General features: G+C 56.2%; 1 long non-coding RNA gene across 3 annotated transcripts; it reads left to right on the top strand.

The window, feature by feature from the left end:
- Positions 1-55: 55 nt before the first annotated feature.
- Positions 56-7,957, top strand: LOC115275165. Of its 3 annotated transcripts, none has more exons than XR_003901414.1 (4): positions 56-908; positions 1,894-1,976; positions 3,049-3,318; positions 7,276-7,957. It is a non-coding gene; the product is annotated as an uncharacterized LOC115275165 (long non-coding RNA). The 3 variants fall into 3 exon arrangements; XR_003901413.1 differs by having other exon boundaries at positions 56-896; XR_003901415.1 differs by having other exon boundaries at positions 56-896; positions 3,053-3,318.
- The last annotated feature ends 7,166 nt before the right edge of the window (positions 7,958-15,123 follow it).

Here is a 15,123-nt window from a genome sequence, read left to right on the forward strand (position 1 = left end):
GCTGCGCCCGGCCCTCCGCTGGCGGCGGCTCCTACGCCGCGCAGTTCGGGCGCCCTTTTATAGCCTCGGCCCAGCGCGATGAGCTCACTGCCCCCGTTCTCCATTGGGCGTGGGTGACGTCGCTCATTTGCATCGTGGGGCGGGGCCAAGCCTCTGATGCCCCTCTAGCTGTCGTTGCCCCGGTGACGCGCGGTAAACCGCACAACAGCGCGCAGCCTTGTGGGTTGACGTCATGGGGGTGGACCCTGCGCCCGGACCGATTACCCCGCCCCAGGAGCGCAGTGTATAACCAATGCCCCCAGCGCTGCCTCCCGCCAAGGCACGTCCCGGGTGGCGTGATGAGCCCGGCCACCAGCCGCCTGCCCTCCCCAAGGCCCCGCCCCGCATCCTCGCGTGGGGCCCCGGAGGGGCGGGGGCGGGGGCGGCGCCGGCCTCGGGGGACCAGTGGGGGTTGGGGCCTGGGTGGATAAATAACTCGCTGGCGCCCTCCACTCCACTACATCTACAAAGTGCCTGCCTTAGCGCGGACCTACATTCTGGCTCCATGCAGGCTGGGGGCAGAAGGCCTTTAGGGAGGTGTTCCCGGCGGCTTCCTGGGCATGTTGTCCAGATCTGCCTGTCTCACCCCCACCCCAAATCTCCAGTGGTGTGTTTGCCCCAGAAAGATGAGGGAGGGGAGAGGAGCACTGCCAGAAGTTGCTGAAAGCGCTTTGATCCTGATACTTTTCACTGAGGAGTCTAAAAGTACGGAGTCCGACTTCCTGACTAAAGACTGAGAAACTGAGGCTCAGCAAATTGTGACCAAGTTCCTGACCTCTTATTCACCGAGTAGAACCCAGGCCTTCTGCTCTTCGGCAGCCGCCTACATTTTTACTCTGCATCTGCCAGGGCCTGCGGTAGGTCCCTAGGTGAGGGTGATTGACTAGCGTCCCCCTCCCCCCACCCCCCCCAGTTTCCTCAGTGGCTCTCCCTTCCCGAATATTAAGGCAGGGATCATATCTGGTAATTGTTACCTGCTTATTACTATTTTGTTATTGTCAATGCTCAATGGGCCTTCTTAAAGACTGGCTGGGGATGGGATATGAGGGATCCCCTAGGGATCTTGGGACATCTAGGTCTGGCTGACAGCTACACCCAACCCCTCCATGGCTCCTACCACATCCAAGATGGAGCCAGCTTCTCAGGTAGATGGTGGAGGGTCTAAGGACCCTTCTTCCACTGACTCCCTCTGACCTTTCACTTTCACCTTCTCTGAGCCTCATGGCTGCCTCAGGGCCTTTGCATATGCTATGCCCTCTGCCCTGTGCTCCCTTCCCCAGTGCAAACCATGTGTCTTCAGAGAGGCTCCTCCCACTCACCATATTTCCATTATATCCTTGGAAGCATTCAGAATGACATGCTGGACCCTAAGTTCCCGGAGGGCAGGAACCTTTATCCTGAACCTGCTGATCCCCAAGATTCAATACAGCCCCCAGCTCGGTGTTCAAAGAGAATGCTGCCTGGCCTAGTTGCTGTGGCAGTCTCTGGCCTCAGTTTGTCTGACTCAGCTGTGGGCATGAACATTCCCAGCCCCCAACCTTGGTCTCCTACCTCCCTACCTCATCTGGCCCTGCCCCTAATAGCGCTCTGGAGCATGGAGGAAACTGTCTCCAGGAGCAAGAGGCCTGGCCCGGTGGGCAATGGCCCAGGGGTGTGAATGTGTGTCTGTGTACACACAAATGTCCATTTGTGCCTGTGTTGTGCTCATGGATGGGTCCGTGTACTCACGTGTGTTCACACACAAAGGGTGGGTGTCTACGTGCTAGTGTGCGTCCATGCATAGAGATCTATGTGCCTGTGTAATATACACATAGGTATACTTGTGTACATGTATGTGTCCATTTGTGTTTCTAGGCATGTAGGTCTCTGTGAGACCCCTCTCTGAGCCTATGCAATGGGACTAGATTGGAGGTTATGGGACCATGCGTCTCTCCAAGGTAGGACATGAGCGGGTGACCAAAATAGCCTTCATCCTGACTTGGGGCCTTGACCTTAATAAGTGGGTGAATGGTCTGGTGAAATGTGGGCAGAACCTACCTGAGCTGAAAAACTGACCAGCAAACCGGCCTTGGGAAATGGCAGCACAGGGAACCCAAGGCATGTCACCTCTCTGAGTCTCAGTTTCCTCCTCATGAAAATGGAGTGAATAATCTCACCTACCCCATAGAATATTGTGGTTTTTTGTTTCATTTTTTTTAAATGTTTTTTTATTTATTTTTGAGAGACAGAGACAGTGTGAGCAGAGGAGGGTCAGAGAGAGAGGGAAACACAGAATCTGAAGCAGGCTCCAGGCTCTGAGCTCAGCACAGAGCCCAACGCGGGGCTCGAACCCACAATTCGGATCATGACCTGAGCCGAAGCTGGACGCTTAATTGACTGAGCCACCCAGGCGCCCCTGTTTCATTTTTTTTTTTAATTAAGTAAATTCTACCCCCATCATGGGGCTAGAACTCACGACCCTGAGGCCAAGAGCCCACACGCGCTACTAATTGAGCCAACCAGGTGCCTCAAAAAATATTGTGATTTTTATTGGATTTGAAGGAGTTGTAAGAGCTCATAAATGTTTTCTGTGATTGTTTTATGTTATTATTATTAGGCCAACCTTAACTGTATATGGTTGTTTGGTTTGGAGTTCCTGCAGCCAGAAGTCCCTTTCCATCCAACAATCAAATTGCTACTCTTGCTTCAAAACCCACTGTCTCCTCCTCCAAGAGGCCTTCCCTAACCACACCCTCAAGGAGTTCCCTAAGCCACAGCTCCCCACACTGTCTGGCTGAGCCTGTCCACCATCTTGTATTGGGCTCTGTCTGCCCCAGATGGGGGAGCGGAGGGTCCAAGAGGCTGGGGAGGCACGACCTGTCTTGGCCTCTGAGGTTGGGAAGCTGCCCTGGGCAGACTCAGCCAGCCCCACTTTTTCAAGGAGTTGAAGAACTGGCTCCTTCAGTCTCTGCTGTGCACTTGCTGTTCCCTCTGACCCAACGCCCTTCCCTGCCCTCTCCTTTCTCCCAGCCAGAGAGCCCTCTGGGACACCCTAGTACTGCTCTTCCATTTGGACCGACCTTATGCCCGCCTCATCAGCCAGGGCAATAGGAGGCCTCAATCCATCAACCAGCCATATGCAGTGAACTAGGGGTAACTCCTGTTCTCTCATTCATTCTACACAATCCGATGAAGCACCTACTGTGAGCCAAGTGATGGGGACAAACACCTCACCCAGCACCCAGTCTGAAAGAGGAACAACTGCAAGAAGGCTGAAGAGTGCCCCCTCCATGGAAGGGGGTATGTTTTGAGTTGGGTAATCTGGGAGGGGCGCCCTGGGAGGTGATGCTGAATGAAGGAGGAGCTGGAGAAAACCCTGAGATGCTTTGAAGGCCCAACGGCCCAGACAGTGGGAACAGCAAATGCAAAAGCCCTGGGGCACAGTGGTGGAGAGAAGCTGGTGGGGCTGGGTTGGGTGAGCCAGGGGAAGCCAGAGGGAGAGAAGGAGAGCAAGGGTGCAGGGCTTCTAAGGACCCTGGTGGTATTTCTCCCAAGAGTAGTGGAGGGGGCTGTGGAAGAGGATTGAGGGAGAAATCGGTAACAGGGGTCACCCTGCATTTTTGCCCTTAACTTTCCCAGCCCCTCCAGGAGCCTCAGGGCATTATCTCACTTCCCAGATCAGCGTCCAGGGAGGGTGTCGGTTCTACCCGCCTGAAAGAATCCCCAACCCCTACCCCCACCCACCCCTATTTGGAACAGAAGCTGAAACTAATCCCCCACCCCTCTCCCAGCCAGGATTCCAATCTCTGCCTCTCTCTCTCTCTCTCTCTCTCTCTCTCTCTCTCTCTCTCTCTCTCTGAGTTTACCCTTCTTGTTTAAAGCAACCTGCAGCTCGGTTTAATGTTTAGTCTTTATTTGAAGACCCAGAGAACAAAAATCTACTTGATAAAACGGAAAGCCCCAAAGAAAAAGAAAAAAAAGGAGTTAATCAGGAAGCAGAAAGGGGTGAGGCGGAGGGAACCTCTCCTTGGGGAGGTACGCGGGAAATGTCCCGCGGCGCTCGGGACACCGCGGGGCTGGGTAGGACTTATGGGGAACGTCCCCTGGCGCTTAGAACCCATCGGCTGGTGGGGGCGGGGCTTGTGGGGACAGTCCGCGGGTGACGGGACCCCGCAAGGGGGCGGGGGGGGGGCGGGGGCGCGTCGGCCCCGGCGCATTCCAAAGGATCTGGTTACCGGCCAAGGCGGTGGCCCCTCCCCTCCCTTCCAGCCCGGCTTCCGCCCTCGCCGGGGACGGGAACCACAGTCACATCCCCAGTCCAGTGCAGGTGCTTGGCCAGCCGCAGGGACAGGATCCACACCCTGTCCTCTGGGCCGACACTGGCGCTTTCCAGTCTCACAAGACCATTTTATGGACGATGAAACCCACACGTCCTCGGCTCCCTTTCAGCACGGATGGAAGCAGACTGACAGAGCCTGCTTTACTACCCGTGGCCCCGTTGACTGCACCCAGAGGCTGCAGTGTCCCCAGCCTCCCGTAGGCAGGCCGGGCAGGGCGGCCAAGTCTAAGTCCACTGCTCGTTGATTGTCCCGGGTGAGCCCAGAAGGGTGCCGGCTCAAGGAGAAAATAACGTCTCACACCACCTTGCCTACCAGATCCTTGTGCTCATCCAGCAACACTGCCTTATCCCTAGGCCCAGGTTCGTTCCTTTCACAGGCCGTCTTTGGGAAACCAGCAGGTTTGGGGATCAGAGGGTGGTGAGTTGGAGCTCACTAAACCAACTGCAGAAGATGGTTTGTTTTTCTTTGAGCCAGCCTCAGGTACCATCATCCGCCAGTTCCACTACCCTCTCTTGAGCACCCACTGTGTGGCCTGCCTCTGTGTGCTGGGGGAGGGTTTTCCAACGTTCCTTGTCACCTCCTGAGCTGGTAACTCCAGGGGGAGACAGGACATAACCACCATAATGAAGAAGCATGCTTTAGGCTGATGTCACTCTTTGTCCTTTAGGTCGACCCCCTTTTCTGTTTTTACTTAAGTAGATATATTTCAAAAGGGAAACTTCATGTCACCACCAAGAATGGAAAGGCAGTTTCTCTTCCATAAAGAGAAGGAAAGTGAAAAACGATGAAATGAGAGTAAAACCCAAAGCATTCCTTTCTCAGGGACACTCTGGGCCGAGCCCAGAGCAGGAATGACAAAATATCCAGAAAGCATTCAAAGCAGGGAATCCCCAAGCCAAGCGTACAGGAGGGGCCACAGGGATCCCGTTGGTAGTTTTATCTCCGAGGGCCCCAGCACAGAGTGCATGTCCAGTGATGTGCTGAGCTTCAGCAGTGAGCGCCTACTACCACCTTCCACGTGTGGGGGTTGCCTGCCTCCACCAGTATCCTCTCAGGACCTGTGAGTTACTGGCCGTTTCCAGGTTCAAATGAAGGTGGTGGCAGGTAGCAGCTCTTTGGGGGTGGGACTCCACGGGGCCTCTCTGGGCCTTCAGGTTGGTGCAGTTAAGTAGAAGCTTCCGCCTAAAGACTTTGGGGCTGTCCCCACCCACAGTCCTGTGGCCCCTGACATCCTTCTGTGATGAGCTATGGGCCCCTGACGTACTTCCCAGGTGCCCAGGGATTGGGGAGCGGCGAAATGTGTGAATCGATGAATGAGTACGAATAAGTAAGTGAATTAATGAGTAGATGATGTAACGGATGGTTTGGGGAAGTAATGAATGGATGAGTGAATTAATGAATGAGCGATGCACTCATGCTGCCAAGATGGGACACCCACTCCCGACGTTTTTCTTTGATACCCGCCCCCCCTACACACACCAGCATTCCAAGGAGGGCCAACAGTCCACATTTTTCGGATGGGCAAACAGGCTCTGAGCAGAGCATGGCTTCACATTCTGTTGGGTAGATTGGAATACCGGTGGCCCCGCTCACCGCGAGCTGCAGGCAATGGGACTGGAGCTCAGGGGGCCGTGCTGGTGCAGAGGAATGCTGGACCTGGACCTCAGGCCTGAGGGGCCTGGAGGGCCGGCACCTGACCTTCGCCCAGTAAAGGAGCCGGGCCCCAGCGGAGTACTTTGAATGGGGGCGAGTTGGGAAGGAGAGAGAGCGGGGAAGGGGTGGGGGCGGGGCCGCCGGAGTGGGGAGGAGCAGGCATCGTCCCAGTCGGTTAGGAAGGGGCCCCAGAGAAGGAGCAGGTTTGGGGGACGTTCCGGCACGCGAGACACACAAACGCCAGCCCTGCGTCTCCCGACCGTGGGGGACACAGCCCCCACCCTCCCCCACTCGGAACCTGAGGCCGCCACCGTAAACTCCCTCGCCCGTCCACCTCCCCCTTTCCTTCGCCACTGCCTCTCCCCGGGAGGAAGTGGTGAGGGTGCGGGGGAGGGCCCCCCATTCTCACTTCCCCTGACGCAGGGCGGAGACTGCAGGGTCCCCTCCCCCGCTGCGAGGATGGATCGGGGGGGCGCCCACAGGGGTGGGGGCGGGGAGCCGCCCGAGCTGGGGCTCGGCCAGCGCGGCGCGGCCCCTTGCTGGTTCACCTCTCTGGGTTTGGATGGTTCTCATCTGAAAAATTGGGGGAAGAAACTCAACTTTGAAACAATGGAGTGCTGGAGGAGAGGACCCCGCCCCAGGCCCGAGGAGACCGAGCCGGACGAGGACACTCCCAGGCCCGGAGGGGTCAGGGCCCGGCGGGAGGGAGAGAGCTCGCAGTAAACACGGACTTGGACCCGGGAGGGAGGCGCATTCCAGGCGGAGGGAAGGGCGCAAAGGCCTGGAGGCTGGCGGGGACCTCCCGCCTCGCCGGGCGGCTGAGCCTGCCCAGGACCTGTCTCCCGTCGTTCCCCCCTGCGCGGCCCCTCCTCTGGCGTGGGTGGGGGAGGGGTGTGGAGGGCCCGGACGCGGCCAGCCAACGCCGCACAGTTCACGCCGCGGCGCGACCCAGTGGCGAGGGGGGCGGGTGGCGTCAGCGCCGACGTCAAGGCGAGGCGGAGCCGCATAGACTCGGGCGCCCGGCCCGCGCCCCACGCCGCGCTGGAAGTCGTGGGTGTGGTGGTAGGCGGGGTTCGCCTAACAGCGGTCCAGACGTTGGGAAACGGAGGGGGAAATTGAGGCTCGGGGAGGTGCGCGGCCTAGCTGAGACTGAAGCCCCAGCCCGCCTGTGTCCCCGTCGTTCGCGCTGGCCCGCTCCACGACAGCCCCCAGGGTCACTCGGCTGCGACGAACTCGTGTTTTGTGTGTTGTTTCGCTTTCCCAGCAGGTAGACAAATCCCTACAAAACCTCCCGATGAAGTGCCGTACGTCCCAGACCTGTGTCCTGGCAAGTCGCCTCATAGACGTGGGCCTCAGTTTCTTCAACCGGACAAAGGAGGAAAGCTGACATTTAACTTCGGGCTCACAGCTCCTGCCTTCGAGAAGGGCGGGGGAGACAATCTAGAGGCGAGAGATGCAAGTGGGAGACACTAGCGAGTCCGAATTCGAATCCACGGCTGTCCCCCCACCATCCCAACCCACCCCCGTCACGGTTTTATCCTCTAGACCTCCGCCCACTCTCGAGCCTCTCCCTCGGATTCTAACCCCCTCCCCTCTCCTCCCATCTCCCTCCCCTCCCCCCACTGGCCCCGCTCCGCGCCCCGCGGGGCCGCTAATTAAATGCAGAGCTGGGGGGAGGGGCGGCTCGCTGTTAACCCCTTGCCGCCGGGCCTAGGAGGGCTTCCCGCATCTGAGGGGAAGCGGGAACGCTGCTCAGCCCCCTCCGCTCCTGGCTTAAGGCCCTAGGACTAGCCCATTTGATGGACGGGTAAATCGAGGCTAAGGGGCCAACCCCGAGGTTCTAGACAAGCCCTGATTAATCAGGGCCTCCGGATAGGAGGGCCAGGGCTGGAAACAGCGGAGAGAAAAGGGAGACGGAGAGAAAGGCAGAAGGAGGTGGAAGGAGGGAGGAGGGAGGGAGGGAAGGAAAGTCTGTTGGAGTGAGACAGAAACAGAGACCCCAGAGAAACTGAGACAAACGAGTTAAGAGACACCAGCCGGAGAAGCCTAGAGACAGCAGGAGGTGGAAGAGAGAAAACACGAAAGTATTTTCAGTGGGATTCTCAGTCCTTGCTTGGGCACCAGAACTAACTCGTCTTCAGTCTCCTTGGAGGAAGGAAAGGTGACCCTATAAATATCTCTACAAGGGAGACAAAGTGACTGTCTCCCAGGGTGGCACAGCTGGGACTTGTGGGGACTCAGTGGCCCTGAGAACCATCAGTATGTGTGGTGATAGGGGACTTCACAGGCCACCTCAGGGGCTGGAGGCCCCCAGGGCTCGCTCAGCTTCCACCCCCCAACCGCAGCGGCTCCTGGCCGCTTGCCCACTCTTCACTGACCTCTGACAGGGCCCTGCACTGAGGGTCAGCCTGGACCCGGGAGCTGTAAGTCACCCCACGCTCCCACCCTGTCCTTACAGCTCTGGGCCAGGTAGAGAGGACCCAGACACACCATTCCACTGCCTGGTGCCCTTTCCCTCCGCACACTGACCGCTGCCATAGTGGAGCTGGGCAAACGGGAGATTTGAGAGGGGCCTGACATTCTTGGGGTGGGAACAACTGAAAAAATAGGTAATACATCCAGCCGTGACAGGAGCTACTCAGAAACCTCAGGGGGATGTGCAGAGGATCAGTGACATCTGGGGACAAAGGGGGCACCAAGAGGGGGACCAAGGAAGGGTGGATTCCTGAAAGCCAGAGTAGCATGGGCAAAGGTCCTGAGGTAGGAATGCATGAGGTGCTGGAGGATCTAGATGAAGGCCTAGAGTAGGGTGAGGAGAGGGGAGATGGGTTGGAGGGATCACAGGGGCCACCTAAGTCACCAGCACCTGGGGTGGGGGGTAGTTGGAGTCCTTGCCAGGCCAGGAGGAGCCTGTGACTACCCTCCCTGTCTGTCTCCCCACCAGTGCCCATGTTCCAGAGGATGCAGGGGCGTCTTGGGGACACAGGTGCTCCCCTGAGCCACAGGGACCTGTCTTCTGCCCCCTGTGGGTGCCACTCTGGCCTCCCCTCCCCCTCTGTGGCTTTGGCTTGTCTCCCTGTTACCCCCCAACTCTGCCCCTCCTATCATCCAGCCTCCTCCCAACACATGCCTATGATCTTCCTTCCCCTGCAGTACCCACCCCAGGAGACATTCCCTGGCCCTGTCCCTGGCTGAGCCCAGAGAGGGGCTGACTCTCCACCCCCCCCCCTCGCCCCTCACTCCCCTTCTCACCCCAGATCTGGCTACAAGCTGTGCAAGGAAGGGGGTGACTCAGGAGACTAGGTTAAGGGGTACAGGGGAAGGGGAGCAGTGTGGTTCTTGAGCCTGCATAAAAATAGCTGCCCCTCTGCCCCTTCCCCCTTCAAGGAGGCATGTGGGGGGAGAGATGTGCAGGAGGAGCATCCGGCAGGGCCCACGTTGCCATGGCGACGCTGAGTCAGAGGCAGGTAGCAGCATCTAGTAGCCGCCAGCCCGCCCCTGTGCTCTTGGCACCCTGCCCAACCCCCGCCCTTCAGCCTCCACTCTGGGGGACCTCCTCTTTTTTATTTTTTTTTAATGTCTTTATTTTGAGAGACAGAGACAGAGTGAGCAGGGGAGGGGCAGAGAGAGAGGGAGACACTGAATCCGAAGCAGGCTCCAGGCTCTGAGCTGTCAGTACAGAGCTTGACACGGGGCTCGAATCCACAGACTGTGGGATCATGACCTGAGCTGAAGTCGGACGCTTAACCGATTGAGCCACCCAGGCGCCCGGGGGGACCTTTTCTGAAGCTGGAGAAGGATGGGTGAGCCCCCCAGCGTGGCTGGATGAATTCCTCCACCCACCCCTCCCCAGTCACCTGCTGGAAGGTAGGAGATGCTATTTTATCTCACTAACCTGGGTGCCACGTCTCCCTCCTTCAGGACACCCATCTCCCCATCCATTTATATGTCTGTCCATCCACGCACCCACTCATCTGTCCATCCCTCTATTTACCCATCCACCCAATATTTATGGAGCACCTACTGTGCACCCACATTGTTCTCCACACAGGGCAGTCATCCCCTGCTCCAGAATTCAGGGTATCAGAGAAAGATCTGGGCTGGGGTAATACAGGTGAGGATGAGGCCTCCGTGGCCCCTTGGGCCAAGGCCTTGGGAAGTTGAGGCCCCTTCTCTCCCTCCTGCTCCCAGTCTCCTCTACCACTGTCTGTTTCAGATTCTATCTCCCTGTCTCAGAGTACAGACCAGACCCTTCTCCAACCCCACCCCCAGACCCCAAAGCCACCATGTACTCTCTTTCCTCTCGCCCTCATTTGTCCACTCCAGCCACATGAGCCTCTATGTTTTTCCTCCAACATACCAGCTCATTCCCACCTCAGGGTCTTTGCACATGCTTTCCTCCATGCCTGGAAAACCCTTAAGGTCTTTACCTGGCATTTATCTTGTTTTTTCTTGGCTTTCTTATTATCTCCAGAGTATAAAGACTTAAGAGATAGTCTGTAGTTCCTTTGGTATCCTGCCTGCCTATCTCTGTCTTCATTTGCCCACTGTGAAATGGGCAAATGGGAATGGTATTCACAAGTAAGACTTTATAGAGGGGGTTGCAGGTAGGGATTAAGCCCTTAGAACTGTGCCTGGCACAGAGTAAGTGCTCAACTAACATTTCCTTAAAAATAGTCCAGGAGTGGGACCCCTGGGTGGCTCTGTCGGTTAAGCTCCCAACTTCTGCGCAGGTCATGATGTCACAGCTTGTGAGTTCACGCCCTGTGTCAGGCTCTGTGCTGACAGCTCAGAGCCTGGAGCCTGCTTCAGATTCTGTGTCTCCTCACTCTGCCCCTCCCCCACCCGTGCTCTGTCTCTGTCTCTCTCTTAAAAATAAACATAAAAAAATTATTTTTAAATAGTCTAAATGTCCTGAGCTGATGAAGGATAAACAATATGTGGTCCGTCTGTACAGTGGAATACTACTCAGCCGTAAAAAGGAACGAAGCCCTGGCACATGCCACGTCGTGGATGAACGTGGAAAACATCGTGCTCAGTGAAAGAAGTCAGACACAAAGGCCACTTGTTGTATGATCTCATTTATGTGAAATGTCCCGAACAGACAAATCCATGGACACAAAGCAGATTATCGGTTGTTTAGGATCTGGGGAAAGGGAGTGGGAGGTGACTGATAATAGGACAGGGTTTCTGTTTGGGGGTAGTGAAAGTGTTCGGGAACTAGATAGAGGCGGTGGTGTCACAACACTGTATTAAATGCTTTATTTTATTTTTTATTTTTGCTTATTTTTATTTTTAAATGATCTTTACACGCAGTGTGAAACACGAACTTACCACCCGGAGGTCATCAGTCGCCAAAGTGTTCACTCTAAAATGATTAATCAGGAAAACAATTTGACAATAAAATATTATGGAGAAAAAAAATAAAATACAATACAATAAAATAAAATGATTAATCATGGGGCCCCTGGGGGCTCAGTCAGTTGAGCATCTGACTTCGGCTCAGGGCATGATCTCGTGGTTTGTGAGTTCCAGCCCCGCATCAGGCTCATTGCTGTCAGTCCAGGGCCTGCTTAGGATTCCATGGCCCCCTCTCTTTGCCCCTCCCCCACTTCTCTCTCCCTCTCTGTCTCTGTCTCTCTCTCTCCTGTCTCAAAAGTAAACATTGGAGCGCCTAGGGGGCTCAGTCGGTTAAGCGTCCGGCTTCGGCTCAGGTCATGATCTCACGGTTCGTGGGTGCAAGCCCCACTTGGGCTCTGTGCTGACAGCTCAGAGCCTGGAGTCTGCTTCGACTTCTGTGTGTGTCTCTCTCTCTCTGACCCTCCCCTGCCCACGCTGTCTCTCACTGTCTCTCAAAAATAAATAAAAAACATTAAAAAAAATTCTGTGTTAGTGAATCTTATCTCAGTAATAAATTTTTTTTAAAGAATCAATCCAGACTCCCTACTCTCTCTCTTTAACAGACATGTTTTTTAATGTTTTTATTTTTGAGAGACCGAGAGAGACAGCGTGAGGAAGGGAGGGTCAGAGAGAGAGGGAGGCACAGAATCCAAAGCAAGCTCCGTGCTCTGAGCTAGCGGTTAGCACAGAGCCCGACGCGAGGCTCAAACCCATGAACTCTGAGATCATGACCTGAGCTGAAGCCAGAAGCTGGAAACCAGACACTTAACCGACTGAACCATCCAGGCGCCTCAGTAATAATTTTCAAAAGAATATTTGGGAAAAGCTAAGGGAATCTGAATAAAATGTACACTTCACTTTACAACGATCACCTTACTGCGTCTTCAGGATGCCCAGCGTGCACCTGCCCCTGAGCCTTTGCATCTGCTGTTCCATCTAGCTGGAGGCTCCAGGTAGCTTAGAAGCTGGATCAGACCCGGGGTCTGAGCTGCAGTCTCACCATTTGCTCCCCGCCCCCCACCTCCTCCAATCACAGGAAAGGTCAACGGTGCTTGGTGGTTTGGGATGAGGTTGAGGCCATTCCCAGGCCTTGGAGGGTCAGTCTGCACTCCCTGGGGGGAGGGGATGAGGACCTGCAAGCCCATGGGGTCCCGCAGCAGGTGGGCGGGAGAGGCCACGGATTCGGATTCCATCCCGCCAGGAACCCTCTCCTGTTTCCAGCTGCCTCACGAACACAAACAGCAAGAACCATCTTTTAAATTTTTAAGGAAAATTGCTGAGTACAGAGGATCTCCCTGGACAGCACAGCTGTGCCCCCAGGCTCCCTCGCCAGGAACTGAGTTTTCTGGGGTTTGTGGAAAAGGCAGCCTTTCCAGAAGGTTCTGAGGAATCCATGTCGAGTCTCTCCATAGCGACAAGGAGAGTGGGAAGGAGGGAGGGAGGCCACCTCACCGTCATCCACATGCACTTGGGGATCTGAGGACACCACTGCCCCCCAGCCCTGCTTGCCAGGAGTGCTGGACATGCCAGCACGTGGAGGGACAGGCCCCGGGGGTGCCCTACAGGGACAGTTTTCAAAGGGAAGGGAAGGAGGGAGGGGAAGACGCAGGAGGACGCATGGAGTATTTTTAGGCGCTGAATGCAGCCCTGAAATATTTCCATGGCCACTCCCGAGGGTGAGCAGGGTGACTATTTCGGTGCCTGGTTCCAATGGAGGCGGGATGGACAAGGGTGAGTCACCACTGGGTGTCTGGACCCAGACTGGGAGGGGGCTCTTAGGGCAGGACCAGGGGCCTTCAAGGTGACCACTCACCAGCCCGGGCCAGGAGGTCATGCTGGCCTCTGGGGCAAGGACAGTGGCCTAGCCGAGCCAGGCGTGTGGCACCATGGCCAGGGTCCTCCCAGACCCTGAGCTGCTCAGGCTGAGCCCGAGGCTCAGAGAGATGGAGGGGGTGCTGGGAGGAGTTTCAGATGCTCGACAGGTGATGGGTGAAGAGCGAAGCTCCGCTCTGAGATACTTGCAAGTATGTATGGAGTGCTTGCTGTATACCTAGCCTCCTTCCCCTTGTGACCCTCTTAACAACCCCTGGGAGGCAGAAGCCACTCTCACCCCCTCTGACCAGCAAGGAAACGGAGGCGCGATGGGGTGAAACTTGCCAGGCACTTTGTATGTTCGAACCCAGTCTATCAGCTGAGGCTACAGTCAGGGAAGTAAGTTTTAAAATTTTTTTAGTGTTTTATTTATTTTTTGAGAGAGAGAGAGAGAGAGAGAGAGAGAGAGGGGGGGGGGCAGTGTGAGCAGGGGGGGGTCAGAGAGAGAGGGAGATACAGAATCTGAAGACAGGCTCCAGGCTCTGAGTCAGCTGTCAGCACAGAGCCCGATGCGGGGCTCGAACTCACAAACTGTGAGATCATGACCTGAGCTGAAGCCGGACGCTTAACCAACTGAGCCACCCAGGCGCCCCGGGGAATGAGTTTTAAAGCAGGTGCCAAGCCCCCTTCCCCCCACCCCAATGACTCCTGTTTCCTGATTCTATATCTGACCCAACTAAGCTAAGAGAAGGGAAATGGATCCTTCAAGTTCAAGGAGGCAACAGAAGGAGATCTAAGGAGCCTCTGGAGCCGTGTGACCTGGGGCAGGTGGCTTGCCCTCTCTGTGCCTGAGTGTGGGACCTACCTGGCATGTTAGGCTTTTTTTAGGATAATGGATTGGGTCTGATGACTCCTTGTTTTGTTTCTTAATGCTTTTTCAAAAAAATACTTATTTTGAGAGAGAGAGAGAGAGGGCCAGCACACACACACAAGCACATGAGCTATGAGCTGTGTGGTGGGGGGGGGGGAGGGGAGAGAGACAGAGAATCCCAAGCAGGTTCCACACTGTCAGTGCAGAGCCTGACGAGGGGCTCAAACTCAAGCACTGTGAGAGATCATGACCTGAGCCTAAATCAAGAATTGCGCATTTAACTGACTAAGCCACCCAGGACCCAGGTCCGGTAACTCCCGACCTCCTCTCTGCTCAGCCACGGCAAGCCGCACAAGCTTGGGGGGGCTTTTCACTTGCGGTTCCCTCCACCTGTTCCCTACCCTCTTCCCACGGACAGTGGCTTCCTGACCTTCAGGAGCTGGTTTGCTCGTGCCTGCCTCCGTGAGGCCACCCCTCCCAGCCTGGTAATCTCCGATCCCAGCATCCTGGGGCTCCTGTGGAAAGATGAACCCTCCTTCCTGGGCCCTCATGGCACCCCTGCCCCTTCTCCTGCCACCTTGGCGACCTTAGCCGCGGGCTGAGCCCCTAGCGCCACCTCCTCCTAGTGTCCTGGCTTCCACACTTGTCTCAGTCCGTTCCAGAACCTTCTGTGCTTCCCATCTTGCTCAGGGCCTGCACCTGCCTCACTTCCGACCCACTCCCTCTGTTCTTGCCACCACTCAGTGCAGGGCCTTTGCACCGGCACAGGCCTTCCCCCTGATCTGAAATGCTCTTCCTCTCAATGGCTGGCTCCCTTGGCTTCCTTCTCAAACCCTGCTCTTGACTGTCACCCTCTGGCCTGCCCTGACCACCTCTCTCTCCCACTCTTGCTTTTTCTCCATGCATTGGGCATGTTCGCTGCTAGCTCATCCTGTGGAAGGTAAGGGCCACCGGGCCAGGGCTCTGCCTCATCCGTGCTGAGCACCCAGCACCCAGGATGGGGTTGTGGCCCCGGTTCCTCTCCCTCCA

This window comes from Suricata suricatta, chromosome 12 (genome assembly GCF_006229205.1).
Source record: "Suricata suricatta isolate VVHF042 chromosome 12, meerkat_22Aug2017_6uvM2_HiC, whole genome shotgun sequence".
Lineage (NCBI taxonomy): Eukaryota > Metazoa > Chordata > Mammalia > Carnivora > Herpestidae > Suricata > Suricata suricatta.